General features: G+C 35.6%; 1 protein-coding gene across 1 annotated transcript in view; it reads right to left on the minus strand.

Annotated features, from left to right (window-relative positions):
• LOC106883096 (proteasome subunit alpha type-6) overlaps positions 1–16173 on the minus strand; it is a 267726-nt gene that overhangs the window by 29479 nt on the left and 222074 nt on the right. The window lies entirely within an intron of this gene.

The raw sequence follows: 16173 nt of genomic DNA on the forward strand, positions 1-16173 counted from the left end.
ATATATATATATATATATATATATATATAAGATATTAGAATGTTATTGTAAAAGTACAAGAACATTGTTTTTATTTGGCAGATTCTGTTTGTCAATCTTCCATGACAATGTGGTATGGCATTTTAGCAACTGAAGTTCTGTGAAATTATTAGAATCATTGCAGAACTTGGTTCATTGAGCATGGTTGGTCGCTGCTAATGTGAGCTGTGACTGTCATTTATCACTGACACGTATGCCTTGTACCCTTGCATATTGTCCAGTGTACCAATTATTGCTATTACTGCTATATCACCATTGTTGTTTTTAGTTTTTGCTTTACTTTTTTTTTCTTTACAAATCCAAATATCCTTTTTGGGTATGAGCCTTTTATTTCCCAAATTGGAAAAAAATTTATATCATTGTATTATTGGTTTAGAAACTATTACATATATAGACACACATGTGTATGTATATATGTGTGTTTGTATAAATGTGTGTGTGTATATATATATATATATATATATATATTTATATATGTGTGTGTGTGTATGTATTTATTTATATATATATATATATATATATATATATATATATATATATATATATATATATATATGTATATGTATATATATATAATATATATGAATACAAGGACAGGGAAAATTTATCTATTTTTTTTCCTCTTTATTTTTATATTGAACTGCTATTTGCAAACGGATGTGTTATATGTGCAAGCAAATTATGTTATTTTTAAACTTATACATCATTGAGGGAACATTATATACTAAAGCAAAAAAAATTCCTCTTGAAATATTTTACCTTTTTTTTTTGTCTTCCATACTTATTAATTTTGGATTTATTCTATAGAGATGGAAATTTTATTCTTTTAAACGACACCTTCATTTATTTTTGTTTGTATAAATCTACATACAGCCATAATTGTGCTGAACACGCTTCATGTATTTATATGAATAAGCACATACATGCAAAACATACATACATCCATAGTCAGATATACAACTGAATTAATATTCATACACATCCACTCATTTTAACTAAATGCAATCATCCACTTCAAAAACTACATATTTACTTGCACATACCCATATTTATTTTATAATGTTATTGTAATAAACAAACAAGGAACAAAAGTATTATGGGATAAATAAACAGACAAAATAATAAACAAAAAAGTGAAGAATGAAATTGCTAAAAGAGATATGATCTGCTTTTTTTTTAATTTTTTAATACATTTGATTTTAGACATTCTGGAAATCTCATTTTGAAATTCAATGGTATATTTTTTATTTCACTTTTTGTCACGATTTTTTTTTTTATATAATATATGTGAACATGTAAATTTAAATCCAAATACTGGTTTTGTTGTTAATTTACATTCTCACAGCCCTCACCTTATTTCCTCCCACCCTCAGCATCTTGTGTATGTATATTTATTTTGGTATTGAGTTGCTATTCATTATTTTTTAATTCATGTCCCATGCTAGACAGATTTGACAGGATCCAAAATGGGTCAAAGACTGCATTGTGCTTCAATACCTGGTTTCAAATGTCCTTCCTAATGCCAACCACTTTATAGACTGTACGGAATGCATTTTTGTAGCATTGGCTAAAAAATGGTGAGTAGGGTGAAAGTCAAATTTTATCTCAGTAGGATTTACATTATTTTGTTAAGGTTATTTCTGCAGATATTCTATAGAAATTACAGCTAGCACTGATTTTTGCTACAACATTTCATATCTCATTGTTTGTTTACATCTGACATCTTGATATAAAACATTGTAGCAAAAATCAGTACTGGCTATAAGTTCTATAGAATATCTGTAGAAATCATCATCATCATCATCATCATCATCATCGTTTAATGTCTGCTTTCCATGCTAGCATGGGTTGGATGATTTGACTGAGGACTGGTGAAACCGGATTGCAACACCAGGCTCCAATCTAATTTGGCAGAGTTTCTACAGCTGGATGCCCTTCCTAACGCCAACCACTCAGAGAGTGTAGTGGGTGCTTTTACATGTCACCCGCATGAAGGCCAGTCAGGCAGTACTGGCAACGGCCACACTCAAAATGGTGCATCTTATGTGCCACCCGCACAAGAGCCAGTCCAGGGGCACTGGCAACGATCTCACTTGGCTTGCCGGGTCTTCTCACGCACAGCACATTTCCAAAGGTCTCGGTCAGTAATCATCGCCTCGGTGAGGCCCAATGTTCGAAGGTCTTGCCTCACCACCTCAGCCCAGGTCTTCCTGGGCCTACCTCTTCCACAGGTTCCCTCAACAGTTAGGGTGTGGCACTTTTTCACGCAGCTATCCTCATCCATTCTCACCACATGTCCATACCAGCGCAATCAGATGCTTCTTATGTGCAGCTTTTCTCTCAAGATACTTACACTCTGCTGCTACACCAGTCATTGGATATGACTCCTGTAGAAATACCTTAGTAAAATAATGTAAAAAGCACTGCTAACACAGTAGAATGGTGTATTGACTTATAAAAATATTTATTATACTTTATAGTATATTATGGTTGCATAACAAAATACAACCTACCTATAGAATATCTGTAGAAATAACCTTAACAAAATAATGTAAAGCACACTGCTAACACAATAGAATGTGGTATTGACTTATAAAAACATTTAATATTCTTTATAGTAGATTATGGTTGTATAACAAAATACAACATACCTACAAATCACTAGTCTTTACATACCAGCTCCTGGAATGCATTTAATATGTAAATTGGTACCCCCAATAACTTAACACCGCTGTATGTGGTGGCTATATAAACAGTGTGTTCAGAGAAGAGAATGGGTTAGATGGGTACTGATGAAGGGGCAAAACCCCCCGAGATATGGCATATACACTCATTACCCATTTTTTGTCTTTGATCTTATTGTTTGTTTACATCTGAAATCTTGATACAAAATGTTGTAGCAAAAATCAGTGCTGGCTATAATTTCTGTAGAACATCTGTAGAAATAACCTTAACAAAATCATATTTGTGTTAAAGACACAAAATAGAAGAGAGCCATATGAATTGAGGACACTTTAGAAAATAAAGGAAAATATAAAAATAGCTGAATACATTGAAATAACTATTGATTTTAATCCAGATTATTATACATATGTTACAGACCTTTTGTTACATAAAGGGGTGTTTTGATACTCTTCTAGCTGATAGCATTTAAGTCTATGAGATTGGTGAGCAGGCAAAATCATTAACATGACAAGTAAAATGCTTAGCAACATTTCTTTCTGCTTTATGTTCTGAGTTCAAATTTGACTATACCCTTTATCCTTTCAGGGCCAGTAAGATAAGTATCAGTTAAGCACTGGGAATCAATGTATTTGACTCGCCCCTCCCCCAAAATTTCAGGCCTTATGCCTATAGCAGGAAGAAAAAAAACATTTAATTTTTTATACAAAAACTGAGGGAAGATTTTGAATTTTAGACTTAGCAGTAATAAAAGTGTTTTAATATTATTTGAATTTCATCGGAAATTTGTAGAATATTCTATAAGGTACTTTATTTTTCTCAGTATTAAAGATATATGTCTGTTGATTATTTAATAATTTTGTGAATCACCTATAGTACAAAGAACAAAACAACAAATTAATTATTACTCTCAGAAGAGCAGGAAAATGTTAAAGTTTGCTGGTTCAGGATTCTTTAAACGCTTCCAAAGAAAAAAAGTGGAATAATTTATTTTTACTAAAAAATGTGCTAATAAAGATAAACTAGAGAATTCAATGATACTTGATATGAAGGTCTAGCAAAGGAAAAGGTGAATCATGAAATAGTTTTCTTTTGAATTTATTGCAATCAGCACATCATCATCATCATCACAATCATTATTTAGCGTTCCTTTTCCATGCTGGCATGGATTGGCTAGTTTGACAGGAGCTGGCCAGACTTCAGTTATCTGTTTTGGCATGGTTTCTATGGCTGGATGCTTTTTATATGGCACTGCCATGAGTGCATTTTACCTGGCACTGGTACCTGCAAGACAAAGACTTCTCAGCTGAGAGAGCTTGTGGGGGCATAGCCATAAATGACATGCCTGTATGTATAGATGTCTGTAATTTCACATAGTTTGATGTGTCTTCTCAAATACAGCAAATCATCACAAGTCCCGGTCCCTTGTCATCTCTTCAGTGAGGCTCAATATCTGAAGATCCTTTCTCCCACGTCTTCCTGTGTCTACTGCTTCCACAGGTCCCTTCACAATTAGAGATCAGCACTTCTTTAAGCAGCTATCCTCATCCATACGCATCACATGTCCATACCAGTACAATCTTTTCACCTGCACACAACATCCGATGCTTCTTATACACAGTTTTGTTCTTAAATCCAATATCAAAAATCATAAACAGAATGAACTAGAATCAGTACTGAATAAAATACACACTGTTCCACCGGTGAATGGGAATATGTCATATGGTTAGATGAGATCAAAACCGAATTGAATGACAGGGATAAAGGAGGAGAATTAAGATATACAACAACCAAGATTTAATCATTTAGTAAGGCTTATAAGGATTTCATTTAAATCTGTGTTCAGCTTAAAGGATGTCATTGTTTTTGGAAATCATAGAAGGCTCTATAAAATATAGTGCATACTTTGTAAAAATTCATGATTTGTATATAAAAATTGTAATAAAGTTCATCTCAATAATGAGCTGGCTAAGATAGCAAGCTGGCAAAATCATTACTTAGCAGCATTTCTTTACATTCTGAGTTCAAATTCTGCCAAGGTCAGCTTTGCCTTTCATCCTTTTGGGGTTGATAAAATAAGTACCAGTTGAGCAACAGGATTGATGTAATTGACTTACCCACTTCCCTAAAATTGTTGGCCTTGTGCCAAAATTTGAGACCAATTATGAGCAGAACTTCAAACCTAATTATTAATCCCATTTGAAAGTACAATAAATTATAAATCAATAACAAAAAACTTTTTCAACAACCATTAGTAAAAATGTAGTTTAACCCTCTAAATGTGAAATTACATTTGGTAGTTATTCCAGTAATGAGGTTAAAAATCTACTAAAAGATTGCAAGTCATAAACTTGACATCTCAAAAAGAAATAGTTTCAACAATAACATTCCTCTACAAAAAATAGATTGTAGTTAAGGGTAATGAAATTTGAGTGGATATATCTGATATCTGGAATAAAAGGGTTAAATATGCAATAATTTCAGTTCCAATTTTGCAAAATTTAGTTGTGATTCAAAAGAGTAAAGGTAATGTGGATTATAAGGAATATTACTGATTATTGATTCTTATTTCTTTAATAATTTTTTATAGACATTCTTAATCTGTTTCTGCACCTCTCCTTTATTGAGGTATTTAAAAAAAATATTTTTGATCAAGTAAAATATGCATATTGTAGCTTTGTACCAAAAATGCAAATCATTTATCCAATGGAGATGACTGGAATAGTAAAACATTGGGACTAAATGCAATGCATCACATTTTTATATCTCATAGTTCAAATCCCACTGGGATCAACTTTGTCTGTCTTCTGTCCAGGGTCAAAAAATTTAGTATTAGTAATATACTTTATCAAATCAATTCAGCATGTTCATTTTCCTTACAAAGGTTGATCTTGTACCTAATTAAAAATCATCATTATTAATATTGTTGTGCGGTTTCCATCTCCTCACTTCATAGTCAGCCCTGACTATGGTACAGGATCAGCCACTCAATTTCTTCATGATACAGCAGGTAAGATGACAGATTCAAGTTTGTTGTATCACAACTTTCAAAATTTAGGGCCTAAAACTTTGATGAAAACTGTCCAACTACAAACTATCTCCTAAAACTGTTTCTGGACTGGTGATTTATTTTTACATTGTACGAAGTCAGTTATTTGTGGAGGTATAGATATGGGGCTCTTTCCTAGGGTTTTTTACTATAACAGGTTAGTCTCTTTCCTTATCTGCATAAAGCAGCAAAGGGTTCTCCACATTTGAGTGTTCACAAACACGTTAAATATAAATGTACACAGCTTTATTTTAATCATTGCTGCTCGGTGTGCCTTCAGTTTATCAATTCCAGTTTGATAAAGTTTGTGCACACTAGCAAATTTATCATTTACTGTTTGCATACAAGCATGGCGCTCTCACCTGTTTCCAAGCAAGGTAATATTTCCCCATGGTTGAACATGTTTTTCACTGAAGATTGGAAATTAATGACACTGCTTGTATGACAGTAACACTTGTTAACTAGTGTGAGATCATGACAAGGAGACACACATACACATTCATGTATCTATACAGCAGGTTTCTTTGAGTTTCTATCTACCAAATCCACTCACAAGGCTTTTGTCAACCCAGGGCTATAGTAGAAGACACTTGTTCAAGGTGCCATGTAGTGGGACTGATCCTGAAACCATGGGCTTGGGAAATGAACTTCCTAACCATACAAATTACTTTACAAATTACTTGGTATGGTCTGATGCTTTTACTCAAGCAACAATCATCTACACTATTAAACGAAGAGATATATTTGATTTTCAAAACTAAGTTTGATGATTGTACAGAAACACAAATATCATCATCATCAACATTTACTGTCCGTTTTCCATGTTGGCATTGGCTGGACAGCTTGACAGAAACTGATAAGGCTTGGGGCTACGCCAGGTTCCATAGTCTGTTTTGGCTTGGATACCCTTCCTAATGTCAACTACTTAACAGAGTGCACTGGGTGCTTTTTATATGGCACCAGCACCCATGCCAATGCTTTTTACATGACACCTGTTGTGGGTGGGTCTTCTTGAGTACAGTAATATGCCACTTAGTTTGTCCTCTGTCATTTAGATTAATCAAAAAGGTTTGTTCTTAGATATCTTCCAGAACATTCTTATGAAAAAAAAGATAGGGGGGAAAATAAGATTTTGAGGCTTCTTAGCAAGGAAGAGTAATAAAATTGTTATATATATAACAATTTTATATTTATAAGATTGTTATAATGTCTAACATGACAGATGAAACTTTTTTTTTTTTTGAAGGGAAAGAAAAGTGGGTTCCATATGTAACATGAAACTGTGGGTCTGTATCTGGAATGTTTATTCTCAAGGTACAAACATGGGCATGGTTTTTATAGAAGACAAGCAGTTACCCATACATGCAAATCCCCACTTCTCCATGCCTCTAATGTCCAAGAAAAAGTAAAAGGGCAATACAGCTTGTTGCGATCAGAATGTCAAGAGCTAAAACAGATCCCATAAGACTAACAACTTTACTAATTCACCACCCTGAACCAGTACTTCTTTGATGGCCTCCAAAAGGGTAAAAGGCAAAATTGTTTTTCATAGGATTTAAATTCAGAGCACAAACAGCCAGAACAAATCCCAACTGGCGTTATATCTGATGTTCTAATGACTGCTAATTCTTTGATATGCAAAATAATGTCATTAAATTTCTTTTCTAAATCTGATCACGATAAAGAAAAGCATGAATGTCATTAAAAAATCAGCTCTGTATTCTTCCCTACACAAAAATGGTAGTCTGATAGGAGTGAATTTTGAACACAGCATATAACTGCTGGTGTAATTTTAGCCTGTTTTTAATGACTTAATCAGAGGAAGAAGAGTAAAACTCTTGACTGTTTTTAGGACCTCCCAAACTTGAAGAAAGTATTTATCCTTAAACCAATGCCCTGATCTTAATGCTTGCAACAGAGTGAACTTCAGTAAAGGTACCCAGGGATCAGGTGGTACTGTTAAACCAGGTAATGCATTAAGCCTTAACTATTCAAAATACTTAACATATATGTTTGAAATATGATAATTTTAGAAAGTTTATGAAGTAGACATGTTGACTGCCTATTGAAAATGTTTTTCTATTTCTGTAAATTTCAGATGTGTTTAATATTTGAATACGTTAAATTTTAAATATTAATATTGGTTTCAAATTTTTGCACATGGCCAGCAATTTCAGGGGAGGGGTAAGTCGATTATATCAACCCTGTGCTCAAATGGTACTTATTTTATCAATTCTAGAGAGGATGGAAAGCTAAGTCAACCTCAGCAGCATTTGAACTCAGAATGTAAAGACAGATGAAATACTGCTAAGCATTTTGTCCAGCATACTAAGGATTCTACCAGCATGCCACATTAAATATATTAATGTATAGGATGGTCTGAAAGTCTTGTCACCCCCTACCGAAAAGTAATAAGAACAACAGAGGAATAATATAATATCAAACACATGTACTGGTTTTAGTATATTTACTTTCATTGACACTGACACTGTCACACATTGAGAAGGTCTGTATGAGCACCATCATTTTTGTGGCACAAAACAATGCGATACCATCTCCTGTGTGATATTTTATGTAGCTGTGCTTTGGTGATTGTTGCAGAGGCTGCCGAAACTGCGTCCTTCAACTATTGGGTATTCTGGTATTGCTCTTGTGAAACCCTCTCGTTGATAATAGAAACTTAAAAACAATATTTACAGGTGGTGACAAGACTTTCAGACCACCCTGTACACTTTAAGAATAAATTGATATTCTTAAAACTTTTTTTGCTTTATTACAAAATACTAACTGTAACATTAAACATACTTTCACATACTGGAGTAACTGATATTCTTGGTGCATAGTTTTACATCTGGTACTTATCAAATTGCTGGATATAATCGGTATTAAAACAGGCTTTAATAAACATTCCATCATAAGATTTAAGTAATAATAGAGAATTGTGTCGAGATAACCATATTAATATGAATATAAATAGATTTGATGCATAATAAAAAGACACAAAAGAATAGACATACAATCAACTACCAACACCTATATATGTGTAAATGAGCTCTCCTTAGTTTTAATAACAAGTTTTGCAATTATTTGATTCAACTTCTTCCTTGTTGTATTAGAAAGATGTTTGCAACAGAGTAGTCCCCAAACATGTACCCTTAAAATAATCCTCAGGCACAATCAACCTGACATGGTATGACATATGACAAACCTTACCTTTTGAATTATAGGAACAGTTCATCCATCATATTGTTTCTATCTGTTCAATTTTACTCATAACATACTACTGAGGTTATGGTTGTTGACCAAGATACCATACAGTAGTATTGGATCTGAGACTTCTTGATTGTGAAGTGAACTTCTGAATAATTTGGCCATTCCTGGAACTCACACATGCACCTATATTGTTTGTTTGTCTGTTTTCCCTGCTAGCATGTGCTAGATGGGGAGTTATTAGGTCATCATCATCATCGTCGTTTAACATCCACTTTCCATGCTGGCATGGGTTGGACGGTTTGACTGAGGATTGGTGAGTCAGAGGCTGCACCAGGCTCAATCTGATTTGGCAAAGTTTCTACAGCTGGAGGCCCTTCCTACTTCCTAACACCAACCACTCCGAGAGTGTAGTGGGTGCTTTTTATGTGCCACCGGCATGAGGGATATATATATATATATTTATATATATATATATACACATACATAAATATATATAAAGTGGGACAGACAGACAGATACATAGCGATGTTCAGAGATAATGTCATTTGGCTGTCACTCAATGAAGAAGTTAAAAGTAAAATAGAGTTCCAGAGATAGTCCTTTGTTGAACATTAAAGGAAAGTCTAGGAGAGACCGGGAAGAGAATGGAGACAACAGAGAAAATAGAAAAAAATAAGAAAGGAAGCCAAGGGCAAGACTCGTATGTTCAAGTTCCAACTAATGGGAAGTATAAGAGGTAATTGTAGTGATAAAGGAGTGCCTGCTGGGGTGTGCATGTACGTATGTAGTATGTATGTGTATATACTATATGAATTTGTGTATATACTATAGTAATTTGCTCCTGGCTAAGAAATTCTCTTATTACATCACTAACGAAACAGTATTTATTGTTCACCATCCTGGTAGAAACCCAAACTACATCTTATCTAAACTAATTTCTTTCCTATTTAACTGTGCTATAACTTTTTGTGTACTTTTATAACTTAATCCATCAGTTGGATGTCTCTGTACTTGCTCCTTTGTATACTTGTGTGTGTGTGCGTGCATGCATGTCTTTTATCTTTTATCTTGACTTGTTTTGGTCATTAGAACATAGCCGTGCTGGGGCACTGCCTTGTAGAATTTTGATTGAATGAATCAATTCCAGTGTTAATTTCTTTTAACCATGATACATTTTCTACCGGTCTCTTTTACCAAACTTCTAAGTTACAGGGACATAAAAGCAACAACACTAGTTGTCAAGCAGTGGTGGAGGACAACTGCTACAAAAGTAAAGGTGATGCTTTAGATAGAAATAATTTTAGAGGTATCAAATTGTTGGCCCAGGTGATGAAAGTTATGGAGATAATCATAGCCCAATTCGGGAGAGAGTTAGTCTAGATGAGATGCAGTTTGGTTTTGTGCCAGGGAGAAGCACTACTGATGCTATATTTCTGGTAAGGCAGCTGCTGAAGAAATACATAGCCAAAGATAAACCTTTGTGCTTGACATTTGTTGACTTGGAGAAAATCCTTTGACAGGATTCCATGATCCCTTATCTTGTGATCAATGCAGAAACTAGGGATAGATGAGTGGTTGATAAGAGCTGTACAAGCTATGTACAGGGATGCTACAAGTAAGGTGAGGGTTGTCAATGAAGAATTCAGGGTTCACCAAGGATTGGTGCTCAGCCCCCTTTTGTTCATTAGAGTCCTCTAGGCAATAACAGAGGAATTTAAGACAGGTTGCCCCTAGGAGCTCCTCTATGCTGATGACATTGTTTTCATAGCTGAATCACTACCAGAACTAGAGGAGTTCCAGGTATGGAAGCAAGGTCTAGAATCGAAAGGCCTTAGAGTTAATCTATCAAAGACTAAAGTCTTACTAAGTAGGAAAGCAGACAAATCACAAATCCCTTCAGGTAGATGGCTCTGCTTGATCTGTAGAAAAGGTGTAGGTAGAAACTCCATAAGATGTACCTGGTGTAAGCTTTGGACACAAGTGGTGTAGCAATATCAGAGGAAGGTTAAGAAGGAAAATAGCTTTTGTGTATGGAAGATGCACAGGTACAATAAACACTGAAAATGTACAGAAAATAGACTCCATCAACTGCCAGGTGAGTAGGCTAGAGGTAGTAGACAGCTTCTGTTATCTAGGTGACCAAGTTAGAAGTGGAGATGGATGCTTTGAGAGCATAGCTGTGAGAATAAGATTAGGCTGAGAAAAGTTCAGAGAGTTCCTAACTCTGCTGGCAACATAGGGCCTCTCCATCATAATGAAAGGCAGATTGTATGATGCCTGTGTGTGAACAGCCATGCTACATAGCAATGGAACATGGGCTATGACAGCTGAGGACATCTACAGGTTCAACTGCGTGTAAGCATCTTGAGAGAAAAGTTAGGCATAAAAGGCATCAGATGTGGTGTGATGAGTATGGACGAGGACAGCTGTGTAAAGAAGTGCCTATCTCTAACTGTGGAGGGAACTTGTGGAAGAGGTAGGCCCAGGAAGACTCGGGACGAGGTGGTGAAGCATGATCTTCGAACTTTGGGCCTCACAGAGGCAATGACTAGTGACTAAGACCTTTGGCATTATGCTGTGCTTGAGAGGACTCTTCAAGCCAAGTGAAATCATAGTCATGACTGATGCTGGTGTCATGTAACTAGCACCCATGCTGGTGGTACATAAAAAGCACCTTTTGAGCATTGGACTTCACTGAGGCAAAGTGGTTGATGTTGGTGGTACATGTGGAGGAGTTATTGTTACAGTTATTTCATTAATTTTTATCTAATTTGCATGAAAGGTTTTCACTTCCAGATGGATATTCTAAATTATTGATCTTCCTGTATATGGCCTACTTCAATGATAATATAGGAGTTATTGTTACTGTTATTTCCTTAATTTTTATCTAATTTGCATGAAAAGTTTTCACTTCCAGATGAACATTCTAAATTATTGATTTTCCTGTATATGGCATACTTCAATGATAGTATGAAACAGCTGTTTCTTCTATGTCCAATTGTATAGCACTTTAAACTCTAGTGACTCAGTGTTTGTATTTGCATTTTCAATTTTTGTATGTGTGTTGGAGTATTTTTGTTCTGCATTGATTGATTAGTGTTGTTACTATTGTCAACGTTTCCTCCATTTTAGCTCATTGCAGAAGCATTGGTTATAACTGTTGTTTAAATATTGGTGCTCACTTAGAATTAAAAAAATAGGGGAATGCTTTTATCTGTTATAGAACGAGGATACCTTTTATTAAATGGTGTATGAACCTTTTTACTATGTTTGCTAATCCCTGTATGAATTTTGTGTGAATTTAGTAATGTATGTTTTCATTGTTCGTCTTGGTAATTTGTGAGGTTGAGCTCACTTACTGATGAATTGACAGAGTTAGTAAACAGTTTAGAAGAGATACTTTTTTTTTATAAAGTGAAGTTGCTGAATTGCTTAGTTTTTTTCCTTTATACAACAAAATACAGCATTTTTCAGTTTCATGTAAGCTTGACTAAAGCTTGTGATCTTTCAATTATGAATTTGTTTTGCATGAATTTTAATCTGAAACTATGTGTTAAGACTAATAGTGATATATATGTGGAAAACTGTGTTGAAGCCTATAAATGTACTCACTGGTTGTGATTCACTCCTTATTTTCAGTTTTATTCCCAGAAATTTAGCCACTTTTCTTGTGACCATCTCAATGAGTTTAAACTCTCCAACTAATTTTGGTTGTTTGTTATACTCTTCTGTCTCATCTCTACAGTAAGTGTGTGAGCTGTTGTTGCACCACTTTTCTAGTTCCATTTTATTTATTTATTTATTTTGTCTGCTTGCTTTGTTGTTACTAACATAAGAAACATGTGTGTGTTGTGTATATTTGTATGTTGGTTGATTTTAGTGGCTTTTAATCTTATAATATCCTTATTCTTGTGGTAATGGGTGTTGGTTGTGGAGGTGTTGTTACTCCATTCATTCTTTCTATTATGTGGTGGAGACTAGAGTCTGCTTCCTATATTAATTCAGTCTCTGTAAACTGTCATGTGTTTGGAGGTTGTGTGGAAGGAATTTTGACTTAATTTTTTTTTTATTGATCTGCTATATTTCTGTGCAACATATTAAAGTATGGTTATTTACGTCTTTTCATTATATTTTCACCAATTTCATAGTGACTTCATGAATCTTCCTGAATTTTGTTACAACTTTGGTTTTAAGTTTTGTTTCATGGAGTGCTTTTCTAAATTAGTGAGCAATTTCACTTCTGGGCCCTAGCATCAATGAATCCACACTCCAGAATTTGTTGTCATACCAGGAGCTTTTTCAGTTAAGCTGCATTTTGTTTCCAGAACATTCCAGAATTTGCTCCTGTACATAAGGGCACACATCATTTGCATCATTGCTGATGATGGTTCCAAACTTTTTCTTGCCGCCTCTCTCTCCAATCCAATTCAATCATTTTATTGATTTCTTTGGGTTGGTGGGTTTTTGATAATTTATTAATTACATATCTAACATGTATGTATATGAAACATATATAATACAAATCTAAAACTAAAGAAAACATAAACATGAGTGAAGAAAAAATAGAAGAGAACGAAAAGAGAAAAAGAAAAAAGCAAAAGCAGGCCCTGGTTCTGGTTAATATCCCCTCAGTTCTGTAGCTGGCAGGATTATCCAGAAGTGATGGGAAGAGACCAGATGGGCTGCTAACAGCAAAGTTCTTCTTATTGTTAGCAGCTCACCCTATTGAGGTGTCATGTGATGTCCATGAGGGTGCTTGGCTGTTCCAATGCTTTAGCTTCACCATAGCCTGTGGTATAGCAGCAAGCATGTTGGCTTGCTTCAGTAGGTTCTGTTGAACCTTGTGGTATGCAACTATTGAAGCACTTAGTGTGGAATCGGTGTTTTTTTTCTTTTTCTTTCTTTCTCTCTCTTTTTTTCTCTTTATGTTTTCTTCTCTTTCTTCACCCATGTTTGTGTTTTCTTCAGTTTCAGATTTGTATTTTAATGTGGTTTTGTATTATGTATGTTTCATATACATACATGTTATATATGTATTTTATTGGTTGTATCCAGAAAATTGCATGTGATAGATGAAATCCTGTATATTCTTTCACAGTTTACTGGATGGACTCATACATGATACATTTTTCATCAACCTTACTAGATCTGGTATTAAGATGTTTAGCTTAGCACTCATTGATATAACAAATCTCTGGAGGACCAGGTGCTTAGTGACCATAAGTTTCCTATAATGTGGTTGAAGGACTTGTTTCTAGATATAGTTCAAAATATAGAACCAGTAGTCTTTTGTTGAAGTTTTTCTTTATGTTCAACCTGAAGGCTTATAAACATCCTGAAATACTGAGAAACTAGTAACTGTTTGATAAGCATCAATAGAGATTATCTCTTTTAACACATGATACACCCCATATTGTATCTTTAGTTTTTTTTGTATCTTTTACTTGTCTCAGTCATTTGACTGCAGCCATACTGGAGCACCCCAGAACTTATTTTTTAAGCGTAGTTCTTACTCTATCAGTATCTACTGCTGAACCACTAAATTATGGGGATGTAATAACACCAACACCAACACCGGTTGTCAAGCAGTGGTGGGAAGACAAACTCAGATACAAAGGTACACACATACATACATACATACATACATACATACATATATATATATGTATATATCATCATCATCATCATCCTCATCATCTTCCTTTAACATCCATTTTCCATGCTGGCATGGGTTAGACGGTTTGACTGGAACTGGTAAGCCGGAGAGCTGCACCAGGTTTCAGTCTGTTTTGGCTTGGTTTCTACAGCTGGATGCTCTTCCTAACGCCAACCACTTCAAGAGCATAATGGATGTTTGTACATACCTTTGGCATAGGTGCCATATGCATGACACTGGCAACGGCCACAACTACAGTTTCACAAGTGCCATTTATGTGACACTGGCAATGGCCACAGCTATGGTTTCACTCAGCTAGATGAGTCTTCTCAAGCACCGCATATCGTCAAATGTCTTGATCACTTGTCATCATCTATGTGAGGCCCAATGTTTGAAGATCACGCTTCACCACCTCGCTCCTTGCCTCCATGGGGCCCAACATTCAAAACTGGCAACAGCCACAACTATGATTTCTCTTGGCTTCACAAGTCTTCTCAAGCACTGCATATTGCCAAAAGACTCAGTCACTTGTCATCACTTATGTGAGGTCCAACATTCAAAGATCATGCTTCATCACCTCACTCTTCACCTCCATGGGGCCCAACATTCGAAACCAGCAATGGATATGACTATGATTTTACTTGGCATGGTGAGTCCTCTCAAACACACCATGGTTACATTTTCACTTGGCTTGACAAGTTCTCTCAAGCACAACATATCACCAAAAATCTCGGTCACTTGTCATCACTGCCTTGTCTTATGTCTTTCTGGGTCTACCTCTTACACAGGTTCCCTCCACAGCTAGAGATCACTTCTTTACACAGCTGTCCCTTTCATTTTGAGGGAGAGGCCCTTTGTTACCAACAGAGGTAGGAGCTCTTTGAACTTTGCCCAGTCTATTCTTATTCTAACAGCTACGCTCTCGGAGCATCTACCTCCACTGCTGATTTGGTCGCCTAGGTAACAGAGACTATCAACTACTTCTGGCTTACCCCACTGGCATTTCATGGAGTTTATTTTCTGTACATTTCTAGTGCTATTTTACCTGTACATCTGCTACACACAAAGACTATTTTCCCTGTTAACATTCCTCTGATATTGATGCACCTCTTACGTATCCATAGCTTACACTGGATCCATCTTATGAAGTTTCTACCTATGCCTTTTCCACAGATTGAGCAGGGCCATTTACTTCCCTTCTAGTCCTTCCAATCCTGTTCATCATCATCATCATCATCATCATCCAGTGTTTTAAATCTGGGTTTTGTCCCCGTTAAAGGGGGTGGCCGGATCTACACCAATGCCATAGCAACTGCCCTCATACCATCTTACAATCTTGCCCGATTTCGGGTGTCCTCCCTTCTCAAGCCAACCCTCCCAATCTCCTCCTCCACCTGTTCCTTCCACGTATTCTTCGGTGATATATATATCATCATCATCATCATCATCATCGTTTAACGTCCACTTTCCATGCTAGCATGGGTTGGACGATTTGACTGAGGACTGGTGAAACCGGATGGCTACACCAGGCTCC

This window comes from Octopus bimaculoides, chromosome 11 (genome assembly GCF_001194135.2).
Source record: "Octopus bimaculoides isolate UCB-OBI-ISO-001 chromosome 11, ASM119413v2, whole genome shotgun sequence".
NCBI lineage: Eukaryota > Metazoa > Mollusca > Cephalopoda > Octopoda > Octopodidae > Octopus > Octopus bimaculoides.